Below are 17,107 nucleotides of genomic sequence, written 5' to 3'. Positions count from 1 at the left end.
TTGAAAACTGAAAAGACAAAATATATAACTTTAAAATATATAAAATATTGAGGTTGCTCCAAACCCTGGTAACATATAATAAAAAGGATTAAACCTAAAGTTTATTAATAATTAAAAATTAGTGAAGCTCTGGTTTCTTATAAGACAACTCTTAACCATTAGTGTAAAAGATTTTAAATCTTGTGCTGATTTTATTTCAAATGGTAACAAATAGTTACTGTTGTTTTAATGTCTATAAATGTTGCTGTTGTTTATGTTAGTACATCATAAATTCATAAATTCAATGGCCACATACATTACATGGTCATAAAGAACAATGGCTATTACAGTAATTCATACCTTCAGCATATAAATTAATTCAAGAAATAATTTTGACACAACTAGCATATTCACACAACAATGTAAAACCACATAAGCTTTTGTGCAAACGCAAACAGAAGGGCCTCAGAAGTAAGGCTACAAACAATTTGCAAAGACATGAAGCTCTCTCTCTCTCTCTCTATATATATTTTTTTGCTTGTGTGCTAAGAGGGTCTGCATCTTTGAACAGCTGAGTTAAGATGATTAAAAGAGGATCAGCCAACCATTTCCCATAGACCTTTTTCACAAACTGTGAAGAAGCGTTTCCACCTTATTTATCAGCGTAAATCTCGCAAATTTTCTTATATTATAAATTTTTAAAATATTGAGTGTAAATTTATAACTTTATGTTTAGTGTTATACTACCCTGGAATTAGTTTTAAAAACGAATTACCACAGCTGTGAGAGGGTTTCGATTACAGCTGCTGAGAGAGTGACAGTACATTTATATTCTCCCATTTTACTGTCTTAATCCACCACTCTCTATTTTTTTCCTCTTCTGGAAAGTCATTCAAATGTAATAGTGGATTTTTTCTTTTGGTCTTGAAACAAATGGGTAAGAGAAAATAATAGTCCTACTCTAAACGGAGTCTTTTTGGATTTCCCTATGATTTGAAAGAGGAAGTATTCAGACTTGAATTGGTTAGACCTGACGCCCACCTTGGATGTTGATTTTTCACTGAAATGTAACAGGAATGAAGGCAACTGGTTGTGTGCCTTTGCTTTTCACAGTGATGAATGTTTTCCGATTTATGAACTATGAGAGTTAGCTGAAGATTTATCTATTCAACTGAGTTGCAGTGATTTCTTTATTGGTGGATGGCTGTATATCTGGCCTATTAATCACTGTTTCAAAGAGATAATCTCATGGCTTACATTACATTTCCCAGTTGTTGTTTTTTTCATCTAGTTCCAGTGCTGTTGTTTTAAATATGAAATTATTCTGTAGAATGTGCACAATGTTGATTAGTGTCTCCTTACTTACTCTTTTGAACAGACCCCTAGTAAAAGTGATCCTGGGATTTGTTAGAATATTTTAGAGTGATAAACCTGACCTTTGAGCCCTCTGCAGACAGATGTTTGTTTAAACTGATGACTGAACAGGGTGTGCGTCAGCCATAAGGTCCATCATTGCTCAGTGTGCCCTGTGGCCATTCTGGTTTGTTGTGCTCACGACACCCCATCTCACGAGATGTTGTCAGTCTGAGTGTCTACTGCATACCTCAGCTGATCGGCTTCCAAAGCTCTGTCAAGGATACCATACTTTTTCCTAATGACGCACATAGGTTCTCTTAGTGGAGCTTCTGTAGAACTTGAGTTGGCTAGTCACAAAAGTGAAGAAGAAAATATTCAAATTATGAAACTGCTGCTTACATTTGGTGTAGAACATCATAAATAAAAGCATGGAGAGAAAAACACCCACATTTCTTTTTTGAGTTTAGACATTTAACCCTAACCCTAACCCTTTTAGATTCTTTTTAAATGACTATTTGTACAGGCAATAATCATTATATGTCTAGCTGATGTCTAGCTTGTCTGTTATGGCAGGCACAAGTCCAGGAGATAAGTGAGTAAGATATAACCCATTTAAGTGAGCAATTATATACTCACCGCCCAAGGGAGGGGCAGGCAAATGAAGTCCTGTTCTTACTCATCATAGTTGTACAACTTGCACACGCACCTTTTCACCAACCTGTTGCCTCACTGCAAAGTGCCAGGGGCGTTATTTGTTCTCTTGGTTCAAAAACAGCCTGTTTTACTTTATGCCAAAATGCTGCAGTTGGCATGTTTTGGGAATGTTTAGTTAAAATTAATTTCTGGACTCTAGTTTGTTGTACTCTAGAAAAAATTATTGGGTCTACTATTATTCCAGATCCTTGCCTGTGTCTTCTGAATGATGACTCTTCTTTGAATCTTGGACCAATGGACAAAAGGATACTTTTTTCAGACTTTACCGCAGCAAAGAAGACAATATTCAAACTTTGGTGGGATACTAATGCAGGTACAACAAGACTTTGGTTACTGAATATGCAATACATAGTTAATATGAAATGCTCTACAGCCAGGCTTAACAAAGCCAGGCCCAGAACAGTGCAGGTCTGGTTAAGCGCTACAAAATCTATTCGTGATTATCTTACCGAGTGATAAGACATATTCTTTTAACACTATAAAGTGTTTTTCATTCAATAATTTCTATATGGTATTATTATGTCATGTAAATACATGTAGCATTTATAAGCAGTGCTGACATTATCTGTTCTTTTGCTTGTGTGTTGTTTGTTGTGGTTTATTTTTGTTTTTTGTTTCTTGAAAAATGTAATAAAAAGAGAAAATCAAAAAAAAAAAGAAAAAAAGAAAAAAAAAAGAAAAAAAGAAAAAGAAAAAAAAAACATGAATCTGTAGAAGTAAACTAAAGCAAATACAAAATAAACAGCTCTTTTTTCCAGTTGTGCCATTGGATAAGCTTAACTGAATACAACTACATCACTTTTACACAACCTATATGATTTATTAATGCAAGGTATTTAATTAAAATAAAGGTTCTTTATCAGCATGTATGGTTCCATGAAGAACCTTTAACTTCCATGGAACTTTGCACTTGCACAAAAGGTTCTTTGCTGTGGAAAAAGATTATTTAGACTATAAAAAGGTTCAAGTTCAAAAAGGTTGTTCTGTGACATCGCTGCAGAATCTATGATGCTATAGATTAAACTGTGTCATTCCTCATTCTCAAATGAACATGTATAACACCTACATTTGCTCCAAGGTAAATATTAAATTATGAAACATTAATTCGTTTACGTATTGATTCAGGTCTTAGTAAAGGCAATATAAAACAAAGAGTTCACAGCATCATAGTGAGTGTGTTATGAAACATTATTAAAGGTTTTGTTCACTTACGCTAATGTTATCAGGTGTGTAATCACTATCAAAGGACGCTTTTCTCTTTTAAAGTGACTGTGATAACTGTTAGCCTTGATTCTGATTCACAGTCTCCTGTTTTCAATCAAACTACTGTGTAATTTAACAATTTCTTTTACAAAAAACATCAGACAAATATTCTTAACAATGACACTCTGCAGTCCAGTCCATGTAAGAATATTGCCAATTCTGTTTATGAGAATATTTTGCCAAAAACCGTGCCGTTCACAGTAATTTCCAATTCATTCCTGTGGGAAGTTCTGCAAAGCTTATCAGAGCGAGCAACAGTAACCAAGGGGGGCGGACTGAAGGGGCAATTTGCATAAAACAAACTGCAAAGGGTGAGGGGGAGAAAGTATGTGTGTGAGAGAAAGAGAGCAACTTAAAAGCCTTTTGTGTGTTTGTTTACATTTTAATTTTTTGAAAGTTGGAATCTGAATTCACAAACCGTTTGAACATTCTTCTGTCATTGTAAGAGAGTTTTCAGATATTTTATCGTCCTCTGTTAATGTGATCACATTTCTGAAATGAAAAACGGGACATTTCTAGTTCAGTGGTAAATATGTCATTGAAATTTCACGTTACTTATCTATTAATTAAAAAAGGGGGACAATTCTGATGTTATGTATTTTGACCATGGTGAATGTAGTAAAATGAACTATGGTATTTCATACTCTATTGAATATGTCTCAATGAAATTCCGATACAGAGGTGAAGTTGATTGTTTTTAATTGTTTTCTGTTACATATGAGTTCATTCTTTTTTACATTGTATACAGTAAATGACATTGTGGCATAAAAGTGAACTAAACAAACATGTATAAGCAATGATTGAATAAAGCAGAGGTGCCCAAACTTTTTCCTACGAAGGGCCAAAAATCAAACTTGATTGAAGGCCGTGGGCCAAAAGTAAACGTTGCATTGTATCAAACTCAGGGGCTTACACGGCTCATTTTTTTTTTTCAACCATTTTTCTAACCTTATAAATGACTGTGTCATTCTTTTATGTCAATTACTTTAATTTAAACTATTAATTCAATTTTAAAATGGCATGTTTCAATAACTACAAAACTGCATTATCTCTACACTGCATAATGTGCATTGTTTGCAACTGAAACAACTTTTTTTCTTATTCACATATTTACAAATATTTTGGCTATTAAATTAACAGCCTACAAAACTAATGCACCAACACAGAGGAGATGACAGCATTTCTCCAGATTTGGAATGAGGAGCTTATAAAAAACAAAAAAACTTATCAACTCCTTCATGCCAATTGAATAAAACAATGCAAAAATAAATATTTAACAATAAAAGTTAGTCAGGTATGATTCATACACTAAAAGTGGTTAATGTTCTGTAAAATGATTATTGTATCATTAATAACATTTTATTCTATTTAACAATTCAGATATAATTTTTGTTAAGATTATTATTATCTACATTGTAGAATTTGGTAATTTTAGCACGTGAGCATGACACCAAACTGATGTGGAGCATGAGAAGCGGAGTGCCCGTCTGTGTGCATTTATGATGCGAGCATCCACAACAGAGTGGGCAACATCTGCACAATGGATGCCACGAAACAAATCATGTTCAGCAAGAATTCAAATAAACATTGCGATATATGTACGAAATATATTGCAGGGGATTTTATTTGTATTTATTTATTTTTTGCCCAGATCCCATGTTAAGAGATGGAGATGAGAGATGTAACAGGTGTTGAACATCCCTCTTCACCATGCTGCTGGTACACAAAGCATTTGAGCTATTTCTAACTTTTTTTAATATCAAATATGCTGCATTATGACTAATTATGGAGCGCCAAGATATGAAAGGCGTCAGAAATATGGATCGCTCCACGACGTCGTGCGATTACAATGTTAACAGCTTTGTTGATGATAAACAGGAACGATATAAAAATAAGACATGCTATAATGCCATTTGCATGTCAAATTAACAGGTTTAGAAAGGTTTATACATCTGGAACATCTTAAGTTCCGGAGCTAAGTGACAAAATGCTTCCTTAATGCGCACACGCCCACTAAACTCAACAAGCGCTCAAGGCCCTGCTGACAGCTGCACATGAGAGAAAGGGAGAGAGAGTGGATTTACTCACATCTTTTGGAATAAAAGTTTGATAGAAAAACAAGTTTATTGATTTGATTTGTTCATCTGTATCTATTGGTTTAATAATTCAGAGTAAAGTGAATAAAAGTGTGTGGGAATTTCCCGCATTATTAACATGGAACTTGCGGGAATTTCTATTTTTTCCCCTCTTGTCATATACTGCAAGGCAGGCCAAATCATAGATCACCATGGGCCAACTTTGACCTGCAGGCCCGGTTTGGTCATCTCTGGAATAAAGGAACTATTGCAGCTGACTCCACAGCACAGGGACACTTGCCCTTGGTCACACTCTTTGCATCACTCTTCTTACTCTTTTCTAAAATTCATTCTCTTTTCCTCGTTTCATTCAACTTTACCTGGCACTTTCCTAAAAGTAAGATGGTAGCCTACTAACTTGTTTGCTGACAAACTGGCAGAGGAATTTAAAAAGAAATGAGCTTACTTGACTAACATTTCCCTCAGTATTACAACTGAAATCAGATGAAACACTTACACTATATATTATATCAGGGCCCAAAATTAATATCTGAATGGCTGATTTTCCCTCTTAGATGCCTCATATTGTTGGGGATTTTTCCCACTTTGTAGTCATGACACAAAGACATTCATAACTGTATAATAATAATAATATTAATTATTATTATTACACCTAACTGTTTCTATCAGTTATCTCATATGGTATCTCCTATGGATCTGTCTTTTTTAATTATACCTTTTATTTTGATCAACTCTTATGCATTATGATGTTTCTTTTCGGGCACTTGTTTCCCAGCAAGGCACAATGTCATCTATGCTGTAATGTGATGACTTAAATTTATTGTTGTTCTTTGCAGATACTTTATTATACATTTCATTTATTTTTCCATGTTATTAATGCCATATTCTTATTTTAAATGCATTAATTTTATCTAATACATAACAATATACCTTCTTTATAACATAGCTAGTATGTGCCTCATCTTGAAGCTGATAACGATGATGATGATTCTTTTCAATTGTGCTTGCTCCCTGGTTCAGTTCTTAATGGCAAAACTGGCACGAACAAGTAACCAGTAAAGGAAGACGAATGACTTAAAGCTGCTATAGCGAGCAGTCCCATCTGTTGATCAAAATAAACAGCACACGATTAACCTTTTTGCCGGTAGTCTTCAATAGGGGCTTTCTTGCCATGTATTTTCACTTTGCGGACTGTTTTGAACACGCAGTAAAAACGGGGACCTTTCTGGGGACAGCTCCAGTCGGGGACAGACCGTCAAAAACCGGGACGTCTGGTCACCCTATCCTCTGTGTGAAAACCGTAAGTTAGATAAGACATAACACACTACTCCAGAACAGTCTGAAGCTCTGTGCAAGATTTGGTAGATGCAGCTCAAAATTTCAGTCTCAGTGTAGGGATTTTGAAAAACAAAAAACAAAAAAACATCAACACACCACTTCCAACGTCAAAACTATCAAAATTAATGTAAAAAAAAGTTTCCCACTGGTAAATAAAAATTTGCTTGGCCGTTCATGTGCTCAGAACTCAGTTATGATATATCCGACTTCACTTGAAGGCTGCATAAGCCCCACAGATGGACAAGGAACCTAATGGACAGAAACACATTTTCATACTGAAAGAAAACATCCTCTCTGTCTGTGTCAGCCAAGCACTAGAGTGTTGATTCAGAAAAACTAAAGCATCTTGTTTATGTCTCAGCTATTTTTTTTGCAAATAAAGGTGAAAAGCATACATCAAATCAGAAAGAATGGTATGCTCCTATGAATACAACCACATGCTCATCTTTAACCTGAGGTCACAGGCCACACAGGTTCCTTATAAGTGATACCAAAGAGGAAGGGAATTTGTACTGCATAGTTTGTCATGGACTATTTGTATGACTTGAGCCTGAATGCTGGATTTTGAGCCTGAATGTAGTAATCTGACTTTGAGCCTGAATGTAGTAATTCATCCTTGAATTAATCATGAATTAGAAAGAAATATCTGGAGCATTCGGATGTAGCTTTAGAACGGCTTCAGACCACCTGTACAGTTGCTTCAGCAATCCATTCTTCTAACCTGTAATATCAGAGTATAGAGCTCATTAGACCAGAGACACTGGCTGAGATGGGCAGCAGATCTAACAGATGAAAGGAAATTTGTTTCCACAGGTCCTGGTATTATGTGAATTGCTAAATATCATTCAGTGTCAGAGAATGTTTTCTGAGTCTATTCCATCATCTCGCTACCAAAAGGTCACTGTGTGCTAGTTCCTTTTAATGTGTTTCCATGCACAATGTAATTTGCATTCCTGAGTCTAGTTAGCGGTAAAAAGAAACGCACTGTGCAATAAATTATATTGTGGTGGTTGCCTGAGAGCAAGCCACTTCATTCCTGCACTCCTGAAGATTCACATGGTATTTGACCAGTCTGAACATCAGGTTCCTGAATGTAGGGAACACTGTGTGACATAGTAGTAATCACTGATTGCGTGGTAGCCAAACTGGCACCTCTGATTTTACATATGTCCAAGAAAAATACTATGAGGACATTTACTAAGGTCAATATAAATTCGTAAAAAGTTCAAATTGAAATTTGAAAGTTCCAAAACTATAAAACCATGGAGAGCATGAGGAAAGTGATACTCATGCTACGTGAAGACAGCCTTCCTTTTTAATTTGCGTGGCTCAATGCACATGTTGCGGCAGCTCCGAGGTGAAATGTCCACACTGTGGCGCTAAAAGCGAGTTTAATGTCCTCCCAAACCAAGGACATTTTTAAGGTTAATGCTATATTGAGTTTTAAATCAACAAAACCTACCTACCTCCCCACCCTAAACCTTAAATCTGAACCTAACTGATATTGTCATTAAAGCAAATGTAAGATGAAAAATGCAATTGCTGAAGCAACCACGTCATTTTGTGGTGCCTCTGTCACTTTTGGTTCACACATTGATCAGTAGAGCTACTGCTGCTTAATTGAGCTTAAATAAGCTTGTAAATATTATTGTTTATGTAATTTAAATGTTAAAATGTATTGTCTTGCAAGTCATGTACCAGTAAATGTGTTTTGTTATAAGTTTGCATTGTGTAAGGAACGGAACGAAAAATACGTGTTTATGAACTGATAATGTGCCATTTTACAGAAGATTTCTGTGAAAGTGAAAAAAAACAACAAAAAAAAAACTTTGTTGTAGCCCCTCTAGTGTTTGTTTCACCAGGAAACTGCCGTGATACATCCAACAAGTGATTAATGTTTTTACATATATTAACGTGATTCTATGAGACCAGGTTGCATTAATCCTTTTTTTTTTTTTTTTTTTTTTTTTACACACAAATACAGCCTCAGACATCAGGAATGCAGTTCAGTTGAAAGAAGATGCTGTACATTTTATTATGCTGTTTCTGCTGTTTCTTCTTCTTAAAAATCATGTCTTATAATTTCTGTAATTTTATGACCAGATGTCTTTGAACCTCAGTGGTGTTATGGACAGTTCTCAGGATGTAGTAAAAATTCAGTCTTTCTCAAATCGCTCTGTCCTTCCTTGTGTGACTTAAAAGTGGACTTGACATCATTGTATTCTGGCAAACTGATAATTTTCATCTAGTTGCTCATGTTGTGGAAACAATATTTTCTACAGGAGCATGGCCCTGTTGACCCAGCCATCAAGAGGCTATATGCATTCATCATTCCTGAGAGCTTTCACCATTATGCTGCTGTTTTCAAAGATCTTATCACTATCAAACTTGTGGAAGATCTGATACGCACTGCATCAGTGATGTCTTACTCACATAGACAGCAATAACTGGAATTCATCAAAGCAGAGAGAAGTGCACAGCATTTTTGACCTTCAATAATATATTTTGTAATTCAGTTTTCTAATAGAGTTCCATGGCATTCCAACTGAAGTCCTTAAAGTAGCATTACAAAAATAACACAGAGTTTTATCCAATGTCTATTGTTTTAACCATATATTGTTAACACAAATTATCTAAGCTTGTTTCCTGATGATCCCAGTTTCTTAGCATGAATCTGCAGGAATGTTAAGCTGTTTCCGCTTCATATAGTAATGAACATTCCAGCTACAAATAAACAAACTCTCCAAACCCAAAGCACCAACTGTAATAAACATTACTCCACTGCCCATCTTTGGGGATATTGGAACTTCACCTGCCATGTCCACATTCCTGACATTGTTGCATATTATAGGAAAATAATCTTGGAGACATTTACACACACAAAGTTATTCCAAACACTGAGCAGCAGACAGAACATCACTTTTATTTATCCTCTTTCACTCAGCCGATGAGGCCCGACAAAAATGGTTTGGCTTAGCCTTAGAGGGATTGATTCATGCTAACTATGCTCTAGCATCACTTCTGTTATCGCCCTTGGGTCATAGCTACTTAGAATTGTGCTGTCCTGCAAACTACTTTCTGGAAAAACTGGCCCAGACGTGCTTGACATCCCAAGATCCAGCCACTGCACATCAACAAACGTGCAATTAGCCAGACATCTCCCTCATGTCTTGCAAAGACGTGTAAAGGGGTGTCAATCTTGTTCAACATAATCACACACGGCAGTATAATTTACTCAGGTACACACTTATGCTGTATTCTTCTGTTTTTAAAGAGATGTTGCTGAGTTAGAGGGACTAATTTAATAAAACAATTGCATGTTTTTTGTGTTTCATGACTAAGTGTACAGAATCCATGCCTACTGGCAATTATATTTTAAAGAACTTTCAAGACACTATTGACTATTTTCATAACTTTTTAAATACATTACTGTTTTTCTTTGTGTACTCAACATTATTTATAAGTAATTTAATATTTGTAGTGAATGATGTAACACACATAGCTTATAAAATTGAAAGTCATTTTAAGAGGATGGCCTTTTGGAACAGCACAATATTTTTCAATGAATTGAAAGATGGTAATGCAAAATGAGGTATTTCATTGAGATGAATTAGACATTTTTCCTAATGTTGGTCAGGGAGTACGAGGAGCAGGTCATCCTAGTAGCACCCTACTGGCCCACCCAGACATAGTTCTCAGACCTCACGCTCCTCGCGACAGAACCCCCACCCCCCACACACCCGGCGAATTCCCCTGAGGAAGGACCATCTTTCTCAGGGACGGGGCACCATCTGGCACCTGCGACCAGACCTCTGGAATCTCCATGTCTGGCCCTTGGATGGGACATGGAAGACCTAAGTGGCCTACCACCCACGGTGGTAGACACGATCACTCAGGCTAGGGCCCCCTTTATGAGGCACCTGTATGCCTTGAAGTGGCATCTGTTCGCTAAGTGGTGTTCTTTCCGACACGAAGACCCCCAGAGATGCACAGTCGGATCGGTGCTTTCCTTCCTGCAGGAGAGGCTGGAGGGGCAGCTGTCCCCCTCCACCTTGAAGGTGTATATAGCCGCCATTTCAGCACATCACAATGCATGGTAAGTATTTGGGGAAGCACGACTTGATCATCAGGTTCCTGAGAGGTGCTAGGAGACTGAATCCCTACAGACTGTGCCTCATCCCCTCATGGGACCTCTCTGTAGTCATTCAGGGTCTATGAGGAGCTCCCTTTGAACCCCGGAGTCAGTTGATCTTAAGGCACTCTCTTTGAAGACTGCCCTCCTGACTGTGCTCACTTCCATCAAGAGGGTAGGGAACCTGCAGGCATTCTCTGTCAGTGAATCATGCCTGGAGTTCAGTCCACGTTACTCTCATGTGATCCTGAGACCCCGACTGGGCTATGTGCCCGAGGTTCCCATGACCCCTTTTAGGGATCAGGTGGTGAACCTGCAAGCGCTGCCCCAGGAGGAGGCAGACCCAGCTTTGGCGTTGCTGTGTCCGGTGCATGTTTTATGCATCTATTTGGATTGCACGCAGAGCTTTAGAAGCTCCGAGCAGCTCTTTGTCTGCTTTGGTGGACAGTGGAAAGGAAGCACTGTCTCCAAACAGAGGATTGCCCACTGGGTCGTTGACGCCATCATGATGACATATCACACTCAGGATGTGCCGGCCCCCATGGGGTTATGAGCCCACTCTACTAGGAGTGTAGCGGCCTCCTGGGCCCTGGCCAGTGGCGCCTATTTGGCAGACATCTGCAGAGCAGTGGGCTGGGCAACACCCAACACCTTTGCAAGGTTCTACAATCTCCGGGTTGAGCCGGTTTAGTCCCATGTATTGTCAGGTATGAGCAGGTAAGTTTCGGGACAGTTGGCCAGGTGTACTGCTTGCACATAGCGTCTTTCCCCTCCCTTGAGGTGCAGATGTGCGCTTTTGACTCCCGGTCATGTTCACAAGCTATGATCCCTGGATGACTTTCCTCCTTAGCCCTGTGGCAGACGAGTTTGTGGAGAAACTCGCTGCCAGCCCAGTACGTTTGCTAATTAGGCCCTGTATTGAGGTAGGTGCTCAACACGTGCTGGTTCCCCATAGGTGACCCCATGTGAAATCTTCCGCTAAATCGTTTCCCTGTCAGTAAACTGTGTCTTCCTTGGGCAGAGGCCCCTCTGCCCCGGTCACCATGTTTGTAGAAACTCCTCCCCCCTCGGATAGGACCTACCATGGGACTTCTCCACATGACATACTTCCAACAAGAGTCGGTAAGACCATGTGACGTATTTCCACTCAAAATACCCACCCCCCCCCACCCCCCCTTTCTCTGGGTGGGGTGTGGTCTCTGCGGTGTCTTCTCTTTGGGAGTGACACCCCCCGACGTAGACATTTATGGCCCCCAGTCGGTTAACAAATTCCACTCTTTTTGGAGAGAAAAAAGAGGAAAAGAGGCCATGGCTGGGCTAGCCTGTCCCTATTTTTTGGGCAGTCGACTTGTTCCCGAAGGACCGTTCGACACAAATAAGAGCATTGGTGGAGGTTACGTGATGGCCTGGTGTGCTGGCTATGGGGCACACAGCGGTCTGCCCATCTCGTTCCGCCAGTCCACGTAACACAGTTCAGCTAGTTGTGGCATTTTGTATAGGGACCCCTAGTGTCACTACATCGACACAACGTTGAGTGAGTGACAGATGGAGGGAACGAGACGTTGTGTCCCTCTTGCCACAACACTGAACTACCCGCTGAAATGGCCGGGACCTTGTCTCGGCTCCTCAGCACAAAACCTGAATGAGTGACCCATATGTCCAGGGGGAGTGGCATGCAAATGCCACTCGTCAATTCCCATTGGCCTTTTTTATTGCTCATTTGAAATTTGTTATTGATAATCTTGTCAAACAGTTCAAGTCCTTTCCCATACAAGTAGATAGGAGCTGTACTTGTATACATATTGCCTACATATAAAATTGCTTCCCAGGGCCGGGGTCATTACCAAGATGATCGCAGAGTGAACTGACTTGCCTTAAAGGGACTTTGTCTCAAGAGTCATTTATAAGGGTCATTAGAGAAACAGGACTTGCTGTCAGAGAATTCTTTTTGGTCACAATATTTCACTTATTGAGGACAAAGATGCTTTTCTGTTCTCTATTTGCAGCAGACAAAACCACTACATCCTTGGTTGGAACTGTATACAGAAACCTGTTGCCTTGTAATTTACAAAAGCAAAGCTCAAACATGCTGTCTTTCATAGAATGCAGTTGGCAAGCATGAGAACATAGTGTGCTGGGCTTATCCACTGAGCCGAATGCCTATTTTGGATTAAATCTTCAGGAAGACCCCTTATGGACTGACACAATGCTCCAGCTGTGCTCTGGCTCTCGAAGGGTGGAACCAGTTTTTTTCATCAAAATGTCTTTAATAAACCTGATGAAAGCTTGGCTGCCCCAAGAATCAATATGTTGAAGGATGCATGCCTTTGAGGGGAAAATGCTATATCTACTGTGAAGTCCTGAATATATTAATATATTCACAATTCATTGGTCCATTGTTGTGTAGACAACACACACCATCCAAAAAACAATTGTTGGTTGAAAACCTGTCCTGACAGCTGAATGATTTAAAAATAGTTTTGTCACGCATTATTCATTACATCCCTCCCCACAATTTATCGTTTCCTGACATAAAGGGTAGAAAGGACAAGAGAAAAAGATAGTTTGACAGTGATTAACCACAAGGATATTCTTTAGAATTTATCATTTTTAAGCTTGGCAGATATTCAAAATTTTCTGAGTGAGTTTGCTTTATACTCAAATCTTAAGAAACTGCTTAAAACATGTTTGAACACTGCATTACTCCCATGGTCTCCTTTTGTAGAGCAGTCACTTTCTTGAAAGCTCCAATGTGATTCTAAGGGGTGTTGAAATAAATGAGAATGTGACCATTTACGAATTTTGTCCGCAAGTTTGACTGTGAATTAAAACATTACTATTAAAACAAGCAAATACTGTAAACTCAGAAACTAATCTGGAGTTGTATATATAGATTTATAATTTATTATTAATAATAATAAATGAAATGCCAAAGTATTGACAGTGCAGTTCAAGGCCATCTTATTCAAATGCTGCAGCTATTAGGTTGGAGAGTATCAGCAAATGCCACAGAAAAAACTTTTTCAGGAAAGATCTGTAATCACTTTCATAAGTGTTCAAAACTAAAGACATAATGCATAAATCTACACATTATCAATGACTACTAGGTTACTGGCAAAAGTTTGTCATGCTTTATTGATTCACAAGAAGCCATAAAGTATTGTTATCCAAAACTAACTTACCTTGCACAGGGTCTGTGCAAGTAGGCTCACTGGGGGAAACATGTATTTGTATAATCCCAGGGGCCAGCTGTGTGCCAGCACGTCTATAACGAGGGGTGCCTCAGTCAGGGCGTACCAAAGCGAGCAGTGGGAGGATTTCCCGGGAAGCAAACAGGTCTACCTGTGCTCGACCGAATTGACTCCAAATCAGCTGGACCACCTGGGGGTGGAGTATCCACTCTCCCCTGAGCATAACCTGTCATGGCAACGCGTCCGCTGCAGTGTTGAGGTCGCCCGGGATGTGAGTGGCTCGCAGCAACTTGAGGCGCTGCAAGCCAGTGACATGCAATGGGAGCGTAGACTGCCTTGACGGTTGATGTACGCTACTGTCGCTGTGTTGCCCCAGGAGCCTCTGAAAAAGTTTCAGTGCAACTGCTGTCTTCTGTCCGAACGTCTTCAGACAGTTCAGCACCGACTGTGCGCGCTCATTCATGAGGTGCGCCGTCATCGAAGACTGAGTCCAACTTCAAGCCGAGAAAAGAGATGCTCTGAACCGTGGAGAGCTTGCTCTTTTCCCAATTGACCCGAAGCCCCAGTCGGCTGAGGTGCGTGAGAACCAGGTCCCTGTGTGCACACAACACATCCCAGGAGTGAGCTAGGATTAGCCAGTTGTCGAGATAGTTGAGGATGCGGACACCCAGTTCCCTTAGCGGGGCAAGGGCTGCCTCTGCAACCTTTGTAAAGACGCGAGGGGACAAGGACAGGCCAAAGGGGAGGACCTTGTACTGGTATGTCTGGCCCTCGAAAGCAAACCGCAGGAAGGGTCTGTGTCGAGGTAAGACCGAGACGTGGAAGTACACGTCCTTCAGGTCTACCGCCGTGAACCAATCATGATGCCGGACACTCACTAAAATGTGTTTTTGCATCAGCATCTTGAACGGGAGTCTGTGCAAGGCTCAGTACTCGCAGGTCCAAGATTTCTTCGGTACGATGAAGTAGGGGGGTCCACCGCTGGAATGCCAAACCTGCCAAGATGGGACGGTGGATGGCAGTCGTGACGACGGCCATGCACACCTGACATGTGACCCAGGAAACAAGGAAACCACTCTTTTGTTGAAGTTTTGGGTACCGCAGCCTGTTGGGCATGCGGCGACAAAAGATTCTCCTCCTGGCCCTCCACCAGGGGATGGAATGTTCTGTCTACCAGCTCCATAGAAGCGGGTCACCTCATCCCTGGGTCGCCCATCTCAGGGGCGCTTCGAAGCCTTCCTAGGGTTCTTGGTGGCCAGCAGTGAGACGGATGGTGTCTGATTCCTGCAGTGGGGTCCATGCCGGGGATGGGCTGTGGTTTAGCCGGTGCTGTTGCTGCAGGAGGACGCCCTTTGCGACGAGCAGATAGGGTGTGGGGTCTTGAGCCGCGCCGGGGCAGGATATGTTGAATAGCCTCTGTCTGCTGCTTCACCGCCGAGAACTGCTGGGCAAAGCCCTCGACGGTGACACCGAACAGGCCAACCTGGGAGATGGGGGTGTCAAGGAACTGTGCTTTGTCAGCCTCTCTCATGTTGACCAGGTTGAACCAAAGGTGGCGTTCCTGGACCACCAGGGTGGACATCGCCTGCCTGAGAGACCACGCCGTGACCTTCTCACTGGAGAGCAATTCCTGCATCAATCCCGGGTCAGAACTACCCTCGTGCAGCTCTTTTAGTGTCCTTGCTTGGTGTACCTGCAGGGCAGAGGCGGCCTGTCCAGCGGCACCGCAGGCTGTAATCGCCAGAGACTAAGTAACCCTTCAGGCGCTGGACGGGGGTCTCAGGCGGCCCCGCCAGGTGGCAGCATTTTGCGGGCACAGGTGCACCGCAACTGCAGTGGTAGTGAGAGTGGAGAAGCTCAGAGACCGGGTCCAGGCAGTGAAAGGTGCCCGCCGTGACCTCGTGGGCTGCTCATGCACCTTCGAGTAGAAAGGGACCGGGGCGGGGCGCGGCCGTGAGCGGTGCTCCGGGCCCAGGAACCATTTGTCAGGCTGCGAGGGTTCAGGGGGGGTGGGGGGGTTCCACTCCAGCCCGACACATGCAGCAACCCGGGCAAGCATGGCTGCCAGCTGCGCGTCAGGCTGTGACTGGTCGACCGCACACGAAGGTGGGAGCCCAGTCGAGTCCTCAGCATCAGACTGGACAGCCCGCTCTCCAATGCTGCAATCGAGAGCTCATCCACTTTGCGGGTGCCGAAACGAGATCGCGAACTCGCCCTGAGACGAGCCGGTGGTCTCATCCCAGCAGGGCAAACGAGCATACTGGGGAATGGGAGGTCCGTGGGGAGTTACCTGGTGGAGTGGCTCCCACTGGGGTCCCCAAATCGCCCCCAGTGATAACCGACACGGCCTCAAACCCGTAGGTAGATGAACCGAGGTGGGGAGCCGCTGGGGTGGTCTTTCCCTCTAACGAAGGAAAAACCATGACTGCAACGTTGCCATGGTCATGCTCTCACAGTGAGAACATGACCCGTCCACGAACACTGTCTCCACGTGGGCAGCGCCCAAGCACGTAAGACCGCGATCATGGCCATCGGAAGCGGAGAGGTAACGACCGCAACCAGGAAATACACACAAATGGAAAGGCATCTTTAAAAAGACACTCTCCGTTAATGCCACTCTTTTAGAAGGGAAAATATACTCTTTCAGTAGGAAGAATATACTCTTTTAGCTGCTGAAGTGCCCAGGGGTGTTCTCTGCACTTCACCAGTGCAAGAGGTGGAGAAGCTGCTGTAATGCGCCGTAAATCCAACAGCTTTTCGAGGTGAATGGATCGGCAGAATAATTCAGCTCGCTGAACACAACCGCTCAGCTCTGAAGAGAAAATCTGAATGAGTGGTTGCATACCAGCTCCTTTCATACCCGTATGTCCGGGGGAGTGTCATGCAAATTCCACTCGCCAATTCCCATTGGCCTTTTTTCAAAAAGCAGAGGTGTTTTGGACTCCCAAGAGTGACCCCTAGTGTCACTACATTGACACAACGTCGAGTGAGTGACAGATAGGGAACAACTTTTTTTTTCAGGCTTGTCTAATAAAAAT

Source organism: Myxocyprinus asiaticus, chromosome 25 (assembly GCF_019703515.2).
Source record: "Myxocyprinus asiaticus isolate MX2 ecotype Aquarium Trade chromosome 25, UBuf_Myxa_2, whole genome shotgun sequence".
Taxonomy (NCBI): Eukaryota; Metazoa; Chordata; class Actinopteri; order Cypriniformes; family Catostomidae; genus Myxocyprinus; species Myxocyprinus asiaticus.
This window is presented reverse-complemented; position numbering follows the sequence as displayed.